Genomic DNA, 14,472 nt, shown 5'->3' on the forward strand with positions numbered 1-14,472 from the left:
TAAAATGCAAAACTATAAAACTCCTAGAAGATAACACAGAAGAAAACCTAATTGACCTTGGGTATGGTGATGACTTTTAAATACGACACTAAAGGCATGATCTGTGGGAAGAAGTCATTGATAAGTTGGATTTCATTAAAATTAGAAATTTCTGCTCTGTGAGAGGCAATGTCAAGAGGACAAGGCACAGACTGAGAGAAAAGATTTCCAAAATAGACATGTGATGGAGCATTATCCAAAGAACTCCTAAAACAGTAAGAAAATGAACAACCTGATTAAAAAATGGGCAAGGGACCTAAAAAGAAACCTCATCAAAGAAGATAAACAGCAAGTAAACATATGAAAAGATGTCCAATAGGGCGCCTGGGTGGCTCTGTCGGTTAAGCATCCGACTTTGGCTCAGATCATGATTGATCTCACAGTTTATGAGTTTGAGCCCCACGTCCAGCTCTGGGCTGATGGCTCGGAGTCTGGAGCCTGCTTTGGATTCTGTTTCTCCCCCACTCAAGCTCTGTCTCTGTCTCTCTCACAAAAATAAATAAACATTTAAAATAATTTTAAAAAAAAAGAAAAGATATTCAATACCATATGTCATTAGTGAATTCCAAATGAAAACAATGAGATACCCCTACATACTTATCTGAATGGCTAAAATCCAAAACACTGACAAAACTAAATGCTGGTAGAAATGTGGAGCAACAGGAATTCTCATTGTGAGGGAGAATGCAAAATGGTACAGCCATTTTGAAATACAGTCCGGCTGTTTCTTACAAAAGCAAACACACTGTTAAAATAGGATCCAGCAATTGTCCTCCGTAGTATTTACCCAAAGGAGTTAAAAACTCATGTCCACACAAAAACCTGCACACAGATGTTTAGAGCATCTTTAAAATCACAATTGCCAAAGCCTGGGAGGAACCAAGATGTCTTTCAGTAGATTGATGGATAAATAAATTGTGGTGCATCCTGACAATGGAATGTGAATCAGCACTAAAAAGAAATGAGCTATCAAGCCATGCAAAGACATGGAGAAACCTTAATTACATACTACTAAGTGAAAGAAGCCAATAGGAAAAGGCTACATACTATGATTCCAACTATATGACATTATGGAAAAGGCAAAACTATGGAGACAGTAAAAAGATCAGCGGTTGCCTGGGGACAGAAGAGGTTGGGGCGGGTGGTGGCGGGGAGGAGGTGAGGTAGTGAGGTAGATAAATAGAATACAGAATTTTTTTAGGGCAGTGAAACTATTCTGTATGATACCACAGTAGTAGATACAGTCATTAAACATTTGTTCAAACCCACAGAGTAACATTTGTTCAAACCCACTGAGAGTAAACCTTAATTTAAACTATGGACTTCAGATGATAAAAATGTGTCAAAGCAAGAATGGGGTGCCTGGGTGGTTCAGTCAGTTAAGCACCCAAATCTTGATTTCTGCTCAGGTCAGGATCCCAGGGTCATGGGATCCAGCCCTGCATGGGGGCTCCATGATGAGCTTAAATCCTGCTTAAGATTCTTTCTTTCTTTCTTTCTTTCTTTCTTTCTTTCTTTCTCTCTCTCTCTCCCCCCCCCACCTCTGTCCCTCCTCCCCACCCCCCTCCACCCTGCTTGTGCTCCTGAGTGTGCACGCTCTCGTGCGCGCTCTCTCTCTCTCCCTAAAATAAAAAACAAAATGTGTCAATGTAAGTTCATCAATTGTAACAAATGTACCTCTGTGTTGCAGGATGTTGATGTGGAGGAGGTTGTTTGTGTCTAGGGACAGGGGGTATATGGGAACTCTCTGTATGGTATGCTTAATTTTGCTGTGAACCTAAAGTCCTCTAAAAGTAGTTCATTAATATTTTTTTAAAGCAAAGGAGTGTCCTCTTCTCTTTCCTTGTAATGATTTGATCCATTCCCAGAGCTTCCTGTCTACACATACCTCTCTCCTGAATTCCACCCACACATCAAAGTCATCTTGAACTCAGCATACACAGTACTGAACTTTTTATTCATTTATTTATTTTAGATAAAGCACACTCAGGAGCAAGGGAAAGGGAAAGGGGCAGAGGGATGGAGAGGGGGAGAGGGAGGGAGGGAGGGAGGGAGGCAGGGGAGGGGATGGGGAGGGCAAGGGCTAGGGCGAATCTCAAGCAGGCTCCATATTCAGCACAGAGCCAACAAGGGACTCAATCCCACAACCCTGGGATTATGACCTGAGCCAAAATCAAGAGGCACTCAACCCAGTGAGCCACCCAGGTGCCTCCATACTGAATTCCTGATCCTCCTTCTCTCAGTTTCTCCTCCTACAATCTTCCACATCTCACTAAATGGCTACTCCATCCTTCCAATTGCTCAGATCAAAATCTTGGACTCATCTTTTGTCACATTCCCCTTCCAATTTTACTTACAATTAAGTGAGCATTATTGTGATTACTGTGACACTGATGTTTGAGAACCACTGTGTTAAGCCACCTGTTTTAGATAATAGGAGGGATCTACAAATACAGAACTAGAGTTTGAACAGTGTAGGAGATGTCAATACAACCACATTTTAAAAAAAATTTTAATGTTTTATTTGTGAGAGAGAGAAAGAGACAAAGTGTGAGTGGGGGAGGGACAGAGAGAGAGGGAGACACAGAATCCAAAGCAGGATCCAGGCTCTGAGCTGTCAGCACAGAGCCCAACGCAGGGCTTGAATTCCACAAACTGCAAAATCATGACCTGAGCTCGGACTCCTAACCAACTGAGTCACCCAAGTGCCCCAATACAATCACATTTTGGAATTAACTGCTACTGAAATTATATTTCTCATAAGAAATGGCAATTACAAATAACAATAGTACATGGGGCACCTGGGTGGCTCAGTCAGTTAAGCATCGACTTCAGCACAGACTCAGGTCATGATCTCACTGTTAGTGTGTTCGAGCCCTGCATAGGGCTCTGTCCTGACAGTTCAGAGCCTGGAGCCTGCTTCAGATTCTGTGTCTCCCTCTGTCTCTCTGACCCTCCCCCACTCACACTCCATTTCAATCTCTCAAAAATAAATAAACATTGAAAAAATTTTAAAAAAACAAATAACAATAGTACCTTTTTTAGGGCAATTAGTATGTGTTAAACATTATAAACTGTAATATTCCTGACCTCACTTACCATGTAAATATTATAACCATTATTTTTATAAATGAAGAAACTGACAAAGAAGTTTAACAAATGCCTCCATATTCCATGCCCTTGATGATCATATTGTATCCTGCATAGAGTGGGAAAGAGAGTCTTGGACAGACCCTAAGAAGATGGCTCAGTGGAAGTGGCTGGGGTTGTCTCGACAAAGAATGAGAGGAAAAAAATAGAAATATGAAGAGGAACTCTAGGTGAAGAAAGTTTAAGAAGGAAGACTTGGGGCTCCTGGGTAGCTCAGTCAGTTAAGTGACTGACTCTTAATTTGGGCTTAGGTCATGACCTCACAGTTTGTGGGATGGAGCCCCAAGTAGGGCACGGAGCCCACTTGCAATTCTCTCTCTCCCTCTCTCTCTGCCCCTCCCCCTGCTCACAAACTCTCTCTCTCAAAATAAATAAATAAACTTAAAAAAAAAAAAGGAAGCCTTAACCACATTGGTTTGGAGTATCTTTTTCAGTAAGCGAGTCTAAAGGCCACAAAGGATGTACATAGAACTTTGTTTATTTTTGAGAAAGAGAGCTCATGCCCACATACATGAGTGTGAGCAGGAGATGGGCAGAGGGGAGGGAGAGAGAGAATCCCCAGCAGGCTCCACACCTGCCTAACCAGCTGAGCTACCCAGCAGCACCCCCCAACCTTTTTTGGCAGAGCTTTTTTTTTTAATGTTTATTTATTTTTGAGAGAGAGAAGGAGGGGCAAAGAGAGAAGGAAAGAGAGAATCCCAAGCACTGATAACGCACAGCACGATGTGGGGCTCCAACTCAAGAAACATGAGATCATGACCTGATCCAAAATCAAGAGTCGGTAGCTTAACCGACTGAGCCACCCAGGTGCCCCTGTAGAACTTCTTTTAAAAAGTTTCATGGACTCTACTCATCCTCTCTGAGACCCAAGGTTTTCTCATAAAAACCAGGTACTAACTTGAAGTGTTTGGGGGTGAACAATGGTTAACATTATTTTTTTTTAAGTGACAGAAAGAAAAACTTCACATTTAGATCAAGAGGGAACAAAATGAAAGGAGTAAAATAGAAGTCAGTTATCCGCTTTGCTGGGATGAGACAGACTAACCAAGTAGCCCATCTTGACTCATTTTCAGACTCGTGTCAATTCTATTCACTTTTAAACTGAGTGATCATTTTGTTCATGATATTGTCTCCAGTCAGTAAATCCACTGAGGAGATGAAAGCTAGGTAGGGGGTGATGAGCTTGAGTGGTAGAGAGCAAAGGGAAGGTAATTCCTTTCAAGAGCCAAAGGTGACTGTAAAGACAATGATGCTGGTAGACTTAAGACAGATGTCAAAAACAGGCTGCAGAAATAGTGGGGCCAAGCCTATTGAGAGTACTACAACATGAAGAGGCCCACTAGCTAAATGTTCAAACCACCGTAAGATTTGTAAGTATTCCTTCTAAACACAACTGTTTAGACTCTCTAATTGGTCTAATAGGTTAGTTTCTTTAGTTACATTATTAGCCTTCAGAGGATACCATCTGGCCAGCTTGATTCACTTGCAAATTCCTAAATTACAGCAGTACCCAGTTAGTGTCTTTCTATAAAAGATTAATCTTCAGTTTTATGTTGGACTTTTCACTAGTTTCAGTATCAGAAGCTGACCTGTTTTAAATTTTGCCCTTTTCTGATGCCTATTTTGCCTATATTTGCAAAGCTTTTCCACCTCTTTTAGAAGGATAAACCAGACTAATAAATGGGGACTTATTGCCACACTTTTTCTTATCCACATTCCAAATAATGTCGTTCAATTACATATAATTTCAGTATTCGGCATTTCTTTTATTATCCCATTAACTTTACACAATATGAATTATCTTCTAACAGCATTTATTAACATCTACATGTAAGTGCATTTATTAGGCACTTAATACATACCCAGCAGCCCTAGGTTTTGGGGTAGCACAGAAGACTGAGGTTCTAGTTCCAAGAGAGAAATAAGACCAGTGGTATTAGTTTAACAGAAAAGAGGGCGATTAATTCATTCTGGGAGAGTTTGCAAATTTTTCCAAGAAAAATTTGGGCTGAGTCTGAAAGGATGAACAAGGGTTCATTAAGCACTGGAAAAGGAAAAGGTATCCCTAACACCTCCCTCCCCAAAATTGGTAATGTTCATGGAATTTAACTTAAAATAACAGGAAAAAGAAAGAGTAAAATGACAACACATGAAGAAATCCTGTTCACTTCGGAGGGGGTGCCTTTAAACACTTTAGATCTGAAAGTTAAATGTTTATAAAACAGGATTCACAATCAAGGGAAAGGGGTGGAGGAGGAAGAAGTTGTTTGTTTTGTTGTATTAAGTTAAACAGATGAGTAAAAAAATCAACATTTATGCTTGAAAACACACATACTACTTTTCATAAAGACTCTAATTTTGCAAATGAAAGCCCTGGAACCTTATCCAATACTACAGTATTTGCCCTAATGTTTTATATTCCCAATATCATTCGTAAGGGTTCTAAAGTGAGTCTATCCAAGAACTTGGCAACACCTCCACAAACACACATCCAATAATTCCCTCTTGATTGAAACAATCAACAGCACCCTAATCTCCTCACTTCCCCTGACTTGCACACCTTCACATCCTTCAAAGTCTGGCTTTATTTATACTATGACTACCAGAAGGCATTAATTTAGCTCTAAGTTTTGACACTCCACCTCTTCACCCTTTCGTTCAATTATTTCCTCTTCGATTTCATTAGTTTCGTTTTTCTCCTGAAGGGACACTTAGAAAATACATCAACAGCACAGTTACAAAACCAACGGCTGCAGCCAGAGTCCGAACACACACTGATTTCCAATCATATCCCTCTTGAGGCTGTTCTTACCACTGATCAAAATCAGCGGACCAGGAAGAAGGAAAAAGCTGAGGCAGGAAGGTTGTTCCCTTCCTTCCACTCCCTCCACGCCGGCCCCCGCCCCCGTCCCCCAGGACCACACCGCGACCTCGTACGCGCCCCCCTCCCACCGACCCGCCCCCGCTGTCACCCGCCACTGCCTAGAAAACAGTCATAGCCTTTGTTAAAAAGTCCATGAGCACATTGTACCAGAAGACGGACACATTCCCGGAGGCGGGGTGAAGGAAAGTCACACGAACGCCACGCCCTCCTTGGCACTAGCCAGGGGCGAGAGCCTACCTTCCCCAAATCCTCTCCCCCCAAACCCGGAACGTTCCTGGCAACTCCGCACTCTGAGAGGCGGGGCGGGGGAAGGGATGGGCCCGGGACGCCGCTCAGGGGCACCCAGAAGGGGATACTGAACTTGAAGCTGGGACACCCTCCAGCGCCCTTGGCGAGCCTCCCGGTCCTGCCAAGCCTGAGTAAGGACTTCAGTCTCTAGAGCCCTTTCCTCCTATTTTTCTCCTCACACAAACCCTCACCCACTCCCGCCACCACGTACTCCGCTCCCCACGCGGCCGGAGCTGGACACTCTTAGGCAGCGCGGCTAACTCCCTCTGCCTCACGTCCGGCCAATTTCTCTTCCCGGGACCGAAGATTCCCCGGGCACTCACCCGCACACTCCCCGAATCTTGCCGGGATGTTCGGCGCGAACCTGGTTCCCCAGCCACAATCCCGGCGCCAACACCTCACTTAACGCGCGCTCCGCGCCGCTACTCTGCGCTCTGCGAGCCTCCAGCCGCGCCTGCGCGCTCCCACTGCTGCCGAACCTACCAGGAACCAGGAGCCGAGGGGAATGATGGTGGGAAGCGGCGGGGGCGGGGCCCGGGCCGGGTTAGGAGAGGAGAGGCGTGGCCAGGCGGGGGTGGGAAACCGAGGGGCGGAGCCGCGGCTGCCTGGGTCCGGAAAACCGAGTGCTCCGGGCACTGGGCTGGAGTTTTCCACTCTTGAGGTCTGTTTATAACACAGGCAGAGAAGTTGTCGAGTCCTCTCCGTGCACCCCCACACTCATCCTCAAGAAAGCCCGTTTGGCGCGAGGCCAAGCTAGTCAGTCCCCGGGGGCCACCACGCCTCTCCCTGGAGCCACCTTGGATCCTTCCTAGCTAGCCTTTTACCCTTTTGCACGCCTATCTCCCCACATATTATCCGCCCTCCAGAGGTGAGGAATTTAGGGATATCTCATGCACAGACCTCCTGTGCAGTGTATCCTCGTTAACGTGACTCTGCTGTGTGCCAGCCCAGAATGTAGTGGGTGATTATCCAACTAGAGACAGCTGTTAAGGCTCAGCCCTTTCCCTGAGAACTGTTGCTGCTGTTTCTGCACTTTCGGTGACAATAATCCGCTTTTTCTTAAAAAGAGAGTTGAATAAGCCTACCCAAATATCTTGGGAAGAAGAACACGGGTTCTCAAATAAGACGCATCTTTGACCCTACTTTTTAGGTAGCACCTTAGAATTTGAGCCTTCTAAAAGCCTGTCTACAAACAGAATTTTCGGCCTGTGTTGTGTGGACTTTGCCCTAATGGTTTCAGGTTTTATGGCATTTAGCATTTTAAGAAGCCTAACTTGATTATTATTCCATGCTGCATGCGTGCTTAGTTTTAAGTTCTATGCTTTTCTATTTAGAGTCTGGTCAGCTGGGGTATCTCACGTGCCTTCAGATCAGCTATTAAAACAAACACACCTGAGTGAATCCAACATGAATTGTCCTGTGGGCCTAAAGTGATATATTCCAAATTACTTTTCCTTTCTTCTTTTTACTTTAGTTATGATAGAACTGAGAAACATTTGGCTTATTAAGAATAAAAAAATTGTCACAAGGCCACACCCCTAGTCCTGCCTAGCAACTGTTTTGACTGTGATGGCAGCATTTTTGGGGAGAGTCTGGTAATTGCCCTTAGAGATCTGAATATCCTGAAATTCTCCCCATTAACCTTTGTGGTCCTTCCATTTGTGTATTTTACAAACCAGACCTTCTTGAACTCATTTCTATTTTGCATTTGTCAAATAAGTACAGGAGGATTGTAGTGAGGACATATTACAGGAGGGTATGTACATTGGTAAACATAAACACAGACTGTAGGATGAATAAATCTGTGAATGCCTGGAAATGGACTTTGTCCTATTCATTTCACTAATAAAATGTTTCACGTACAGAAGGTGCCCCCAAAAAACCACTGGGTTAATAAAGGTAATTTTTGCATTCTTAATAGATGTGTATATATGTTCACAAACTTTCATTCAATTATGGGTTTATTTTCTTATTTTGTGTCTGAGTTTGTCAGGATATTTTGATTAAAGCGACCAAAAGTAAAATGAAGTATCTTAGGCAAAAAAGAGAAAGTTATTGTGTAACCCAAACTGTGAAGGGGTAAGTCTATGATTGGCTTTAAGAATAAATAGAACAGGGGCACCTGGGTGGCTCAGTTGGTTAAGCGTCCGACTTCAGCTCAGGTCACGATCTCGCGGTCCGTGGGTTCGAGCCCCGCATCGGGCTCTGGGCTGATGGCTCAGAGCCTGGAGCCTGCTTCTGATTCTGTGTCTCCCTCTCTCTCTGCCCCTTCCCCGTTCATGCTCTGTCTCTCTCTGTCTCAAAAATAAATAAACGTTAAAAAAAAAAGAATAAATAGAACAAGTAACGGGAATGCTTCAAATTCCAGGTTAGGCTCTCAACCCAGCCTCTCTGGACAGGGTCATTCCTTTGGAACCTCTGAAAGGCATGTTCTGCAGGCTTAGAACCGTGGTCTCTGATAAACTGTGGGCTCACTGTGGGCTCACACCTGTCACGTTGTTACCAGACAGAATGGGCCTCTCTTCCCTCAGTTCCAATTTTTAGAACACCAGATAAGGAGCATGATTGGGTAAGATGAAGTAAAATAACCATTCTCGGAGAAAAAGTATATCTATGACATAATAATGACACCCCCAGGGGTGCCTGGGTGGCTCAGTCGGATGAGCATCCCACTCTTGATTTCAGTTCAGGTCATGATCTCACAGTTCGTGAGCATCAGGTTCTGCACTGATCATGTGGCCTGCTTGAGATTCTCTCTCTCTGTCTCTCTCTGCCCCTCCTCACTTGCTCTAAATAAATAAATAAATAAATAAATAAACAAACAAATCAATCTTAAAAAAAGAAAAAAGAATGGCACCCCCAGTAGAACCACAGTTGGAGGACAAAATAAAAACAAAGTGTGGGGGGAAGATGCTATTTTTGGAACAAGAGAAAAGTTGCTGGACAGATTTTTTTTTTTTTTAAAGTTCACCATGGAACAACTGCATAAGAAATACAGCCTTGAAGTTATCTTTTACCTCTCTCTCTTATTCAAGTATTAACCATTCTTAATAATAGTTTTCTGTGGCTGCTGTAAAAAAATAACCACAAACTTTAGTGGCTTAGCACAACACAAATTTATTATAGCTCCAGAGGTCAGAAGTCTGAAAAGGGTGACACTGAGCTAAAATCAAGGTGTCAGCAGAGTTGAATTCCTTTATGGAATTTGTGGTTCTAGGGAGAATCCTTCTTGACTTGTCCACATTTTAGAGGCAACTTCCTTGGTTTATGGCCCCCTTCCATCTTCAAAGCCAGCAATGACATTACTCTGATACACTGACAATTCTGCCTACCTCTTCCACATTTAAGGTCCCTTATGATTATATTGGGCCTGTCAGATAATCTCAAATAATCTTACTTTAAGTTGATTAGCAACCTTAATTCCATCTGTACCTTTAATTCCCCTTTGCCATGTAACATAAGACCACCTAGATCCTCAATGGTGGTCTGCCTCCTACTTATAATCGCATTCTTACTCGTGGCTTCTGTGAGGTACCACTGCATTCTCGTAAGAATGTCTTATTTAACTGAAGCTAGTTCAAATTATTTTCTCTTGCATAAACTCCAAAATGTTCTAAGTAATACATGATGTGAGCTTAATTTTCATCCAGTTATTGTTTTATGATACGCCTCTTGTGTAAGAAGTAAGGCAAGTTTAGGAACCAAATGGTCAGAGTTGGTATTCCAGCTCTATTTCACTAGCACTGCATCTCCTGGTTATCCCATATTCTTCAACCACTCCTTCCTCTTAATATTTACTCAAAGGCCCAGAGGGGCCTCACAAGTTACCGCAGCCTAATCCTCATTCAATACTTCAGTCTCCCTGAGACACACCAGTTGGGTATAGAGCTAGTTCTCGGCTTAACTGATATCAAATAAATCTTAACGACTTGCCAATCGAATCTCTAGCCCTCAGCCTTCTCCTCATCTTCAGATCTATAGTTACAGCTGATGAATGGATAATTCCTCCTCAATTTATAAGACACAAAACTCAATTTTTCTTCTGCCTTTCCTTCTGCATTTTCTTTCCTTCTTAATGAAACCACCATGCATCCCATCACATACATTAGAAATAGTAAAGTCACCCATGATCCCTTATTTTTTAAATATTTATTGATTTTGTGAGAGAGAGAAAGAGAGAGAATCCCAATACAGGGCTCCATCTCACAAACTGTGAGACCATGACCTGAGCCGAAATAGAGAGCCAGTCGCTCAGCTGACTGAGCCATCCAAGCACCCCACCCATGATCCCTTCTTTTCTATCCTCAGTTGTTGATTCACTCTACCTTGTATATGTCTCACATCTTAATCCTTCTGTCCTGCCTGATTCATCATTAATCGCCTGACCTACAACATGGTCTCCCAACTAGTTTCCCTGTCTTTAGTTTCTTCCAAATCCAATCCACCCTTCTGAATTCCACAAGATAGCTTTATAAAAACAAATATGATTAAGCCACTGTATTTCTTAAAAACATTTCATGACTCCTACCCACTTTAACATAAAAGGTAAGCTCCCTAAGCACAATCAAGTTTTCTAATTGTTTGGCTCTAGCGCATCTTTGCAAACTCACACCCCAACCCATCATATACATGATAAGCTACTCTCTATATTTACCTTATACTCTCATGCTGGTAGGACTTTTCTATTCTCTCTGTATGGCAGACACATTTTTAAAGATCCAGCTCAAAATACAGCCAATATGTAAAGTCTTCCTAGTGCCACAGCATGCAAAGTAAATTAGTTATTTCCACTCACCTTGCTATCACAGTACTTGTATCCCCCTTATTCTTAACGCTTATGTCTTAATTCATTTATGCCTGAATCTCCCTCTGTACTGAGAACTCTTTGAGAGGAGGGGCAGTACAGCTCTGACATTAATCACAAAGCCTAACACATACAAGATTAGAAAAACATTCTTGTAGAAAAAAAGGAGAAGAAATATAGGGAAGGAAGGAGATTCCATGCTGTTTTCTGTTTATGACTTGCCCAACTTTTTTAAAATCCCATATGTTAAGTCATTTCATTTATTAGTGCTCCAATTTCCAATTCAATAGTTTATCTCCAACACCTGTTTCAAGAATTGGCTCAAGAAACAACTGGGTGGCTCAGTAGGTTGAGTGTCCAACTTTGGCTCAGGTCATGATCTCGTGGTTTGTGAGTTCGAGCCCCATATTGGGCTCTGGGCTTGGAGCCTGGAGCCTGCTTCAGATTCTATGTCTCCCTCCCTCTCTGTCCCTCCCCTGCTGGCTCACTCACTCTCTCTCTCTCTCTCTCTCAAAAATAAACATTAAGAAAAAAGAATTGGCTCAAACACTGATGTCTACAGAGTGGAGGGATGCTCACTCTGAATGAATCCCTACTCTGACAAATCCTTTTCTTTTATTATTATTATTTTTTTTTAATTTATATCCAAGTTAGTTAACATATAGTGTAATAATGATTTCAGGAATAGAATTTAGTGATTCATCACTTACATATAATAGCCAGTGCTTATCCCAGCAAGTGCCCTCCTTTATGCCCATCACCCATTTAGCCCATCTCTTCCCACCCAAAACCACTCCAGCAACTCCCAGTTTGTTCTCTGTATTTCAAGAGGCTTTTATGGTTTGTCTCCCTCCCTGTCTTTATATTATTTTTGCTTCCCTTCCTTTATATTCATCTGTTTTGTATCTTAAATACCACATATGAGTGAAATCATATGATATTTGTCTTTCTCTGACTTATTTCTCTTAGTATAATACACTCTAGTTCCATCCACATTGATGCAAATGGCAAGATTTCATTCTTTTTGATCACCAAGTAATATTCCATTGTATATATGTACCAAACTTCTTTATCCATTCATCTGTTGATGGACATTTGGGCTCTTATCAAACGTTGGCTATTGTCAATAGCACTGCTATAAGTATTGGGGAATATGTGCCCCTTCGAAATAGCACCCCTGTATCCTTTGGATAAATACCTAGTAGGGCAATTGCTGGGTCATAGGGTAGTTCTATTTTTAATTTTTTGAGAAACCTCCATACTGTTTTCCAGAGTGGTTACACCAGTTTGCATTCCCCCCAGCAGTGCAAAAGGGTTCCTCTTTCTCCGCATCCTCACCCACATTTGTTGTTGACTGAGTTGTTAATTTTAGCCATTCTGACAGGTGTGAGGTAATATCTCATAGTGGTTTTGATTTGTATTTCCCTCATGAGTGATGCTGAACATTTTTTTCATGTGTCTTTTAGCCATCTGTATGTCTTCTTTTGAAAAGTGTCTACTCATGTCTTTTGCCCATTTCTTCACTGGATTGTTGTTTTTTGGGTGTTGAGTTTGATAAGTTCTTTATAGATTTTGGATACTAATGCTTTATCTGATATGTCATTTGCAAATATCTTCTCCCATTCCATGGGTTGCCTTTTAGTTTTGCTGATTGTTTCCTTTGCTGTGCAGAAGCTTTTTATTTTGATGAGGTCCCAATGGTTCATTTTTGTTTTTGTTTCCCTTGTCTCTGGACACATGTCAAGTAAGAAGTTGCTGTGACTGAGGTCAAAGAGGTTTTGCCTGTTTTCTCCTCTAGGATTTTGATGGCTTCCTGTCTTACGTTTAGGTCATTCATCCATTTTGAGTTTATTTTGGGGTATGGTGTAAGATAGTGGTCCAGGTTCATTCTTGTGCATGTCTCTGTCCAATTTTCCCAGCACCATTTGCTGAAGACACTATCTTTTTTCCATTGGATATCCTTTCCTGCTTTGTCAAACATTAGTTGGCCATATGTTTGTGGGTCCATTTCTGGGTTCTCTATTTTATTCCATTGCATATGTGTCTGTTTTTATGCCAGTACCACACTGTCTGGATGATTACAGTTTTGTAATACAGCTTGAAGTCTGGAATTGTGATGCCTCCAGCTTTGGTTTCTTTTCAGAATAGCTTTGGCTATTCAGGGTCTTTTCTGATTCAATACAAATTTTAGGATTGTTTGTACTAGCTCTGTGAAGAATGCTGGTGTTATTTTGATAGGGATTGCATTGAATACATAGATTGCTTTGGGTAGTATCAACATTTTAACAATATTTGTTTTCCAATCCATGAGCATGAAATGTTTTTCCGTTTTTTTGTGTGTCTTCTTCGATTTCTTTCATAAGCTCTCTATAGTTTTCAGTGTATAGATTTTTCACCCCTTTGGTTAGGTTTATTACTAGGTATTTTATGATTTTTGGTGCAATTGCAAATGGGATTGATTCCTTGATTTCTCTTTCTGCTGCTTCATTACTGGTATATAGAAATGCAACCAATTTCTATACATTTATTTTATGTCTTACGACTTTGCTGAATTCATGGATCAGTTCTAGCAGTTTTTTGGTGTAATCGTTTGGGTCTTCCACATAGGGTATCATGTCATCTGCAAAGAGTGAAAGTTTGACTTTCTCCTTGGTGATTTGAATGCCTTTTATTTCTTTGTGTTGTCTAATTGCTAATGCTAGCACTTCCAACACTATGTTGAATAACAGTGGTGAGAGTGGACATCCTTGTTGTGTTCCTGACCTTAGGGAGAAAGCTCTCAGTATTTCCCCATTGAGGATGATATTAGCATTGGGTCTTTCATACATGGCTTTTAAGATCTTGAGGTATGATCCTTCTTACTTTCTTGAAGGTTTTTTTATCAAGAAATGATGTATTTTGTCAAGTGCTTTCTCTGCATCTATTCAGAGGATCATGTGGTTCTTATCCTTTCTTTTATTAATGTGACATATCACATTGATTGATTTGCAGATATTGAACCAGCCCTGCATCCCAGTAATAAATCCCACTTGACCATGGTGAATAATTCTTGTAATGTATTGTTGGGTCTGGTTGGCTAGTATCTTCTTGAGAATTTTTGCATCCATATTCATCAGGGAAATTGGTCTGTAGTTCTCCTTTTTAGTGGGGTCTTTGTCTGGTTTTGGAATCAAGGCAATGCTAGCTTCATGGAATGAGTTTGGAAGTTTTCCTTCCATTTCTATTTTTTGGAAGAGCTTCAGAAAAATAGGTGTTAACTCTTCCTTAAATGTTTGGTAGAATTCCCCTGGAAAGCCATCCGGCCCTG

General features: G+C 41.7%; 1 protein-coding gene across 3 annotated transcripts in view; it reads right to left on the reverse strand.

Moving 5' to 3' along the window:
- Window positions 1–14,472, reverse strand: part of PRRG1 (proline rich and Gla domain 1) — a 316,191-nt gene that overhangs the window by 132,317 nt on the left and 169,402 nt on the right. Inside the window, exon 1 of one of the 3 annotated variants that reach the window (XM_081794169.1) lies at window positions 6,768–6,848. The exons of 1 other annotated variant lie outside the window; for it this stretch is intronic. The gene's annotated coding sequence lies outside the window, so the exon portion shown is untranslated. Of the gene's footprint in view, window positions 1–6,684; window positions 6,849–14,472 lie in introns of those variants that run through there. One more of the 3 variants, XM_081794170.1, reaches the window with a different exon arrangement.

Source organism: Panthera onca, chromosome X (genome assembly GCF_046562875.1).
Source record: "Panthera onca isolate mPanOnc1 chromosome X, mPanOnc1 haplotype 2, whole genome shotgun sequence".
Lineage (NCBI taxonomy): Eukaryota > Metazoa > Chordata > Mammalia > Carnivora > Felidae > Panthera > Panthera onca.